Source organism: Cupressus sempervirens, chromosome 4 (assembly GCF_028749045.1).
Source record: "Cupressus sempervirens isolate cs-2001-9-10 chromosome 4, ASM2874904v1, whole genome shotgun sequence".
Classification (NCBI taxonomy): domain Eukaryota; kingdom Viridiplantae; phylum Streptophyta; class Pinopsida; order Cupressales; family Cupressaceae; genus Cupressus; species Cupressus sempervirens.
The window spans coordinates 561796809-561804446 of record NC_143121.1 but is presented as its reverse complement, the minus strand read 5'-3'; the positions used below and the strand labels follow the sequence as shown (position 1 = coordinate 561804446).

The 7638-nt window shown below is 34.2% G+C and overlaps 2 pseudogenes; both read left to right on the top strand.

The window, feature by feature from the left end:
* Nucleotides 1–272: 272 nt before the first annotated feature.
* Nucleotides 273–5780, top strand: LOC149562439 (DExH-box ATP-dependent RNA helicase DExH12 pseudogene; annotated as a pseudogene).
* A 101-nt stretch (nt 5781–5881) lies between these two features.
* Nucleotides 5882–7341, top strand: LOC149562438 (uncharacterized; annotated as a pseudogene).
* The last annotated feature ends 297 nt before the right edge of the window (nt 7342–7638 follow it).

Below are 7638 nucleotides of genomic sequence, written 5' to 3'. Positions count from 1 at the left end.
CTAACATATCAATGGACACTCTTCTTTTTGAGGCTCTTGAATTCTATCAAAAAATTCACATGCCTTATCTATGCTTCCATTTTTCAAACATGTCTACCATGGCAATTGTGACTACAACATCTAACAAAAATTCTTTATTCTTTAATGCATGTCCATAGCTTATTCCAAAGCTCTTGTTTTGGCATAGGCATCAATAATGTTGGCAAAGGTTGTGTGATTTAGCTTTATACCTGCCAATTGCATTTGCTTGAATATAAACACACATGTTATATATGTGTTTAAAGATTCATAACCTTAGCTTCACTGTCCCAATACATGAACCTCTTCCACCCCAGTATTTTATTCATGTTGTATCTAAAAAATGGTTAGGATCATAGACTATTTTGCCAGTTTCATTTCGACATCTTATTCTGCCAAAGAAATATCCACCTCCAACTAAATTATTAGAATTGTAGCCACTTCCTGTATCTGCATTAAGAAATCCTTCATACGAAGCTCTATATTAGTAGTTTAGGCACTTCAATCCTATTCAAACACATGTATTTATAGTCCTATATAACTTAGATGATAATGTTTTGGTTGCAGCACCCATTGGAAGTGGTAAGACTATTTTTTCTAAGTTTTATTTGCTACAACTGCATCAAAAAGGTGGAGACAATACATTTTGATCTATTTACATTGCTCCTATAGCTGCACTTGCAAAGGAAAATATATTGTGAATGGGAGCAAAAGTTTGGGAAAGGTCTAGGATGGAAAGTAGTTGAACTAACAAGTAAGACTGTGACTGATTTGAAGCTACTTGAGAAAGGTCAGATTGTTATAAGTACACCTGAGAAATGGGATTCTTTGTCTCACAGATGGAAACAACATAAGCAAGTGTAGCAAGTTAGCTTATGTATTGTTGATGAACTTCATTTAATTGGTGGAGATGCTAGTCCCATATTGGAAGTAATTGTTTCTAGAATGAGGTATATTTCAATTCAAATTGAAAATCATATTCACATTGTTGCTCTTTCCACTTCACTTGCAAATGCTAGAGATCTTGGTGAGCAGATTGGAGCTACTACATATGGCCTTTTTAATTTCCCCCCAGGTGTTCGTCCTGTACCATTAGAGATTCATACCCAAGGTGTTGATATAGCCAACTTTTAAGCTCAAATGCAGGCAATGACCAAGCCAACTTACACATCAAGGAGGCAAACCAGCTCTAGTGTTCGTGCCAACAAGAAAATATTCCTGGCTTACTGCCATTGATTTATTAACTTATTCAAATGCAGATGGTGGGGAAAGATCCTAGTTTCTTCAATTTACTGAAGAATATTTGAAACCTTTCATTGCCAAAGTGAAAGAGCCATGCATTATCTAATGGAATTGGGTATTTACATGAAGGTCTCACTTTGGTAGAATAGGAACTTGTAGCCCAATTCTTTAGTGCAGGGGCAATTTAGGTGTACATTGCAAGCAGTTCAATGAGTTGGGGATTGTCTTTGTTAGCTCATTTATTTGTTGTCATGGGTACACAATATTATGATGGACTAGAAAATGCTCGCAGAGACTATCCAATAACTGATCTTCTCCAAATGATGGGGCGTACCAATAGACCTCTGCTTGATAATGCTGGAAAGTGTGTAATTATATGCCATGCACCTTGTAAAGAATATTATAAAAAATTCTTATATGAGCCATTTCCTATGGAGAGTCATCTAGATCACTTTCTCTATTATCATATCAAGGCTAAAGTTGTTGCGAGTACTATTGAAAGTAAGCAGGATGTTGTAGGTTGTCTTACTTGGACATTCTTCTACCGAAGACTCACTTAGAATCCAAATTACTATAATCTTCAAGGTGTAGCCACAAGCATTTGTCAGACCACCTTTCTAAGCTTATAGAGAGTACGCTAAGTGATTTGGAATCAAGAAAATGTGTTGCCATAGAAGATGATATGTATCTTTCTCCTTTGAACCTGGGGATGATAGCATCTTACTGCTATATTAGCTATATCACCATTGAACTCTTCAACACATCCTTGTCTGCAAAGACAAAGCTTAAAGCGCTTCTTGAAATTCTTGCTTCTACCTCAAAGTATTCATAGCTTCCCATATAGCCAAGAAAATTGATAAATCATCAAAAGTTTGCTATTGACAAACCAAAATATACCAATCCACATGTAAAGGCAAAAAGCCTTGTTGCAAGCTCACTTTTCAAGGCATGTCATAGCTGGCAACCTAGCACTAGATCAGCAAGAAGTGCTTCTTTTTACTAACCAGCTTCTTCAAGTTATGGTGGATGTTATTTCTAGAAATGGTTGGTTGAATCTAGCTCTTGTAGCAATGGAATTGAGCCAAATGGTTACACAAGGTCTTTGGAACTGTGATTCTGTCCTATTACAGCTTCTACATTTCACCAAGGAACTTGCTAAGAAGTGCCATGAAAATCTAGGGAAAAGCATTAAAACTATTTTTGATTTAGTTGAGATGGAGGATGATGAAAAGCATGAATTTTTATAGATGACATATTCACAACTGTTAGACATTGCTCATTTTTGTAATCACTTCCCAAACATTGATATGGTATATGACATAGTTGACAGTGATGATATGAGGGTTAGAGAGAATGTAACAGTGCAAGTCACTCTAGAAAGAGATCTTGAAGGTAGATAGGAGTTGGGTCCAGTTGATGCACCAAGGTATCCCAAAGCAAAGGAAGAAGGATGGTGGCTAGTAATTGGGGATTTAAAAAGCAATCAGCTGCTAGCCATTAAGAAAGTATCACTCCAGAGGAACACTAAAGTCAAGCTTGAGTTTACTACACCTTGAAAGCTTGGAGAGAAGACATATACATTGTGTTTCATGTGCAATTCATACCTTGGGTGTGATCAAGAGTACACTTTCACAATCAATGTGAATGAAGCAAAAGATGAAGAAGATGCAAAGGAATTAATGTTATTTACCGAGTACCACAGCTGTAGAAATTTTGCATGAAGTTGACTCTCAATATATGCAAGATTGTGAGTCTATGCTTGTATTTAAAATTTAAAATTTTGGATACTAGCATCTATTTGGATTAGTTGTTTGAAATTCACTTCATAACTTGTAAACAGCATAGGGCCAATGTAAATTAACACCTGCTGCGAATATAAATTCTAGTACACAATGAACTGAAATATGAATTTAAGGTTGATTTAAGAATTCTATTTACCTATTTTTCAATATTTTATTTTTGAGGAGTTTATACCATTTCTGCAATACAACTGCTTTAGGTTGGCTAACTTATATTATTTTAGATTCTTTAGTCAAGGTATATGTTTCTTTGCTTTTATTATTTTAGATTCTTTTTTTAATTAGCATTATCTTTCCATTGTAGGTTACTTCTAGTCTTGGGTATCTTGCAATGGCATTTATTATTTTGGGGATTCATGTGGTATTTTCTTGGAAATGGAAGCCACCCAAAATGCATTTATTATATGAACACTATCAAAATCTAGATTAATTGCATATTACACCCACACCTGCATATTAATTCATTAGTTCATTTTATCCATATTACCATTCGAAATTACCAGTCATATATACCTTCATTGTCCAACATTCATAAATCAATAGAATTAACTATAATATTGCAATAGCTCATGTAGTGTCCAAGAGACATAAAAAGGGGACATTACAACTTGTAGGAATTGTCCATAAGGTTGTAGTCCAGATAGTCAAACCAAAGTAGCAAAGATAAGTTTTTTTGGTCTTAGAGAGCATCAGACTCTCATTGGTGTAATAGATATCTTTAGATCACTATCTGATTTGCAAGTCTTTGATACACTTATTTGATGACGAATGTGCATCCACAAGAGGGACTCTAGGTTTGATGTTCTTGAGATTAATCACAGCACACAAGATTTTAATTTCTATTTATACAACTTAGTTGAGGAATTCCTATGTACCAGGATTTATATCTTTCATGTTTATTGGTTAAAAAATTCACAATGTCTTTTAGACTCCTATGGTTCTTCTTGATATGAACATTCCATCTGGCCTAACTTTTCTTTTAGCAAGTTATTAATTGCAAGCTGTGATAAGGTGGCAAAGATTTTTGAATTGTATTAACTTGAATATTTTGGTTTTTTGGATCAAAATATCCAGATCAAGACCCCATCATTTGAATACTCCCCTGTATTAATGAATATTTCATTGTTTTTAATTCCCTGAATATTTCTTTATCAAATACTAATTAATTGAATGTTATTTATACTTATGGTTTGTCAAGTCAAATTTGACTGAGTTATGCGTCTATAATTAAAATTTAAATTCGACTAGTATGTCTGCTAAACTCATTCTTTATGCTTCTTATGCATTATGAGTCCAATTTTTTGAATTTTGTTTGAAAGTTATTGAATTAAACAAGTTGTTGTTTTCCATATTTCCATGTTAACCTATTATTTTTACTCTCATTTCGGAATAAGTCTGCCATTGCAATAATTTGCATATTCACTTCTATAAATTTGTGAACAAATAAGGCCAATTTTCCTCTAGTTAGTAAATTTAGTAGACTCGAACATTTTATTATTGACAATCCTTACAGTATTGGATCACACTGTGCTACATCATCAGAGAGAGACAAATGAGATGGGGTCTGCAAGGTTTTAAATTTTATATTAATTCCAGTTTCGATGTTTTGATCTCCGTGTTTGCCTAGCACCTCTCCTTGGCATCACAAGTATGCATTGAACTAATCTTACAGTTCTCATCTCATTCGCCTCTCATTGTGATGATGATTCATCGGATGTGATCTAGAACCTTGATGCAAAAAATAAAGACAGTTTTTCCGAAAAGCTTTACAACTCAGACCCATGGACTGTGAATTTATGTGTATAAGTTATTGCTAATCAGTGCTGGATCAACAAAACAGTGTAAAATTGAGCCAAAATAATATTGTAAACCTTTCTTATTAACTAAGAACTGAAAGAAAGGGTTTCTTGTGCCAACTCTTGATGACAATATTTGATGGTTTTTCATGGTTGTATTTGATATGTGTGCGCCTAGCAATGGTTATGATGTTTACCATTTTTAGGACTGGTTATTTTCCAAAATCTGTTCTTATTTGCAGTTCAAAGCTAAAATCGAACAGAATCTTTTGAAATTAAAAAGATTTTGCCTATTAGATGGTATGCATTCCTGCATTTTATAATCTTCTTAAAAATATTAGAAACCTTCTGAAATGTTTGTTTTTGACATTGAGCTCCATTATATATTTTTGAAAATATAGCTTTGGCATCCTTTTCAAATTTTGCTTTTGTATATATTCTGATCCAAGCCATTTAATTGCAGTTTCGCTACCTACAAGATGTATTAACTGCCCTTTTTTCTCAGGCAACATCCTAATTTTTGTATCTTTTAATTTTACATTTTGTTAAATACACACCTATTTTTACCTTCTTTGACAATCTAGGCTACAGGAATTAGCTCTACGGATTTTGTTCCATCTGCAGCAGATGCAAATCAATCACAGAATGTTAGTTTGGGATCAGATGCTAGAGCTGCGGTCTTGGCATCTCAGTCTTCAGGCACAGGTAACCTATATTATGTAAATTAACAAGGTGCTAATTATTTAGTTTTACTATTATTTGATTTTGAGTGCTTTCACACATGAACTTGTTGGAGGGTGTCAGACTGGTGACATACAGTGGTAATCAGAAAAAGCTATCTGTACAGCAGCAGGCATTCACTTTGAGTGTAATTATTCTAAATTCTCTTGTAGGATCACGATGTGCTATTTTTATAACATTTTGATCTATTGAAATAAGTTAAACTAAGCTGTTTTACATACAATTATGGTCATATAAATCATTCTCATTAACCTTTCTTTGTGTGATCTATGTGTAAAGATACACGTAACTGGATTGGCCTGCTCATAATAAAGACAAGAACAAGAAGTTGTCCATTGCTTTCATTGAATCAATGAGGGAAGTCATTCAGAATGTTAGGCAGGTGACATGTCAGGAAAAAGCTGATTATGTTAGATTAGGTTTTTCAGATGAACCAGAGCCCCAGGAATTTGGGAGGTTACAAGTTCTGAAAAAAGCAGACAAGTATTGCATATGCTGGTGGATTAAGGTGGTTTTATTATGCTTTTCTCTGTTCGCACTTGTAGCTGCTTTCATCATCTAGGGAATGCCGATTCTAATTGACCAGGTTTTGAAATGTTTTAACTCTTTGTGCTTTTCTTTGGAGATCTATAAAATTAACTTTTCATTTTCTTTTCATCATTGATAAATTTGGTATACCATCCAGCTTAATTGAGATGGCATTATTTTTCGAGTATGTGATTATGATAGTTTTTTTAACTTATCCACTACAATTGACAATTTTTCTTGACATAATTTAGTTTTATATGGAAAATAATATGAGAATAAGCCGGAGGGAGGGAAGCATTGGTGTTTCTCTCTATGTGTTAATGCGAATGCACATTCATGTATGCTTGTAGTTGTTTCTGCTTATTTGGCTGAAAATGATTGTGAGTCACTATCATTTTCCAGGTGGTCTGTATATATTTGAAAGTGTTGGAGAAGTAGATGGAGGAGCAAAATATCTATAGTTTACAATGATCCACATCTTTTGCTAGAGTTTATGATCATTTGTTTGTGACTAGCCAAACTGGAATTAATTTTGTTCTTGCATGAGTGTTGGAAGACAAATTACATGGATGTTGCCTTTCTTTGCTCTAAAAAAGAAAACTTCTTCTCATAAAAGTCTTATGTTTTTCCTTGTGGTAGGTGATTATACCAATCTTGGATTGGAAAGCAGCAACTTTTAGTGTGAAAGCACTTGTATTTGTGCTTATTGGGTCAATGGGTTTGTTTCCTATTTTTCTGCTACCTTCTACACCTTCAATGCGGCTAGCTAGAATGACATTTGGATATAGCATTGGATTCCTGATAATAATGGCAGGAACTAGTATTCGCATGTCTTTGCCTTACTTCATTGGGTCTACCTTTCGCAGCCAAATACATGTAAATTTTTGCCCATCATCTTGCGGTTTCATGTTGATAAAATTCAGCTGATTGAATTTTTAAGATATCTTATACTGGTCAATATCTCTTTTCTAACATAGAAATGGCTTGAAAGGTGGCCTCAAAAATCTGCATTGATCAGGCTAGTAGGAGAAGGAAACTAGTTCCATCAGTTCTGAGCTGTTGCTCTTTTGAGAATCTCACCATTTCCTTACATTATTTTAAACTATGCTAGTGTTGCCACAAATGTCAAGTATAGTCCATACATAATTGGCTCATTTGTTGGAACTATTCCTGAAGTGTTTGTTACAATCACTGGAATTGGGAGTCTAATAAAGTAGTAAATCATTTGGCAAATATGCAAATTACCTTGTTGCCCTTCTCCATGAGGATCAACTCCACAAGGATCACTGATAATTTGAAGGAATGAGATTGCCTCTCTTCCAATCTCTTAGCAGACTATTTACCCCATGTCAAAAATTGTACCCCTAATTTTTGCTCCTCCCTCATATTCATCCACCAATAATTTACAATGATCTGAAAATTCTTTTGGACAGGTTGGAGGATTACATAATTATTACAGATTTTTTGAATGGCTTTTCTGCTTGTCACATTTATATTAAAGTTCCTTTAGTCTA